Source organism: Trichinella spiralis (genome assembly GCF_000181795.1).
Source record: "Trichinella spiralis strain ISS 195 chromosome Unknown Scfld6309, whole genome shotgun sequence".
In the NCBI taxonomy this organism is placed as follows: Eukaryota; Metazoa; Nematoda; class Enoplea; order Trichinellida; family Trichinellidae; genus Trichinella; species Trichinella spiralis.
In genome coordinates this window covers 4,727-6,278 of record NW_003533248.1, presented here as the reverse complement: position 1 = coordinate 6,278, position 1,552 = coordinate 4,727, and positions in this window count along the sequence as shown.

Genomic DNA, 1,552 nt, shown 5'->3' with positions numbered 1-1,552 from the left:
TCTCTTGTGAAATTTAACAGTTTCAATTGAAAATGTCAGGTACAATTCTGCTAATTGGAATACATTTCTTTTGAAGGTTTGTTTCATGTATTTTTTTTGGATATGTGCATTGTGCATTAATATTAGCAGTAGTGTACACGAAGCCACGGACATACAAGATGAATAAACGTGAACAATATTTTACACAATTAAATTTTAAATAGAATGATAATTTTTATTTTTCTTTTTAAGCTTCCATCATCATTTACAACTTTTATCACTAGATTATTATTTGCAAGTTGATTTATTTCTCTTATTACTTATTTATATTTTATTCTTCAGAAAATTTATTGCTATTTTTTCAGGCTTTCACTCTTTTTTAAAATTGTATATTTTATTTGAAAACAATTATGAATAGTAATAATTTTATTTTGCTCGATTTTTGAAAGTTGGAAATTTTGATTGTTGCGCTTGTTCAACAATTTATGCTTAATTTAATCATTTTTTGGGTAATTATTATGATGCTAGTAGAAGTTAGCCACCGCAGCAGCTATTATTTCTTTGAAGAATAAATCTTTTGAATTTGCAAAAGTCGACTCGTCAAAATTATTGCCTGCAATTAAACGAGCACCTTTGAAGTTTCATTAGCCAAGGCGGCGCCTTTGAAGCACAAGCATGCTCTTCTAAATTCACACGTGCTATCAGAAGAGATTTCAACTTTGTTCTTAGCATATATATATATATATATATATATATGTTTCTACCCGGCCGTACTGCTGAATTTTGTTTGTTGTCTGTCTTTCTTTCATCATTTTGATAAGTAGATTTTATTTTTATCTGCATCTGATGAAGAGAAGCAGTTGTTTTTGACCAATCTTTTTTTGTTGCTGATATTTATATTTTTGTTATTGTGTAATGCTGACTAAATTTTATGTTTTAATTTACGAATTGTGGATATTGTAATTGGGCGTGGTTTGATCGATTGGCATGCATTTTATATTTATGATATAGTAGTAAGTTGTTGTAGAGAGAAATAATTTCTCACAACATGGGCGTGCCCAACTTTTTCTTCATTATTTGTTGTGCTTTTTCCTTGTGCTTACAGTTCATCTATCGACTATTCTTTTTTTTTGATCTTTTATTTATTTTTTTTACTTAGTGTTGTGAAAGAACAGTTTGAAACATCATTTGCATATTCTTTGCACAAGACAAATCGTATATTTTGTTCCAACATTCAAAACAAGCAGCAGAAGTTTGGCTTATTGTTGTTATATATAATTTTTTTCTCGATTTGTTATTTTTTTCATTTATTGTCAATGTTGCATTAGTTGAAGAAAAAAAAATTTTTTTAATTTACTTTAACGTGGATAAAGAATATGAAATTCCAGGTAGTGTTGTTTTTCAAGCATATTTTGCTTGTAGATTTTGATCAGTGGAAGAACATTTTATTAGTATAATAGAATTTCAATTTTTACGGATGATCCTTTCCATTTTTTTTAGCAAAATGCTTTTAACAGTATATGACAATATTTTAGTCAAGGGAGAAAAAAAATTTAATTAATTAAATACGCAT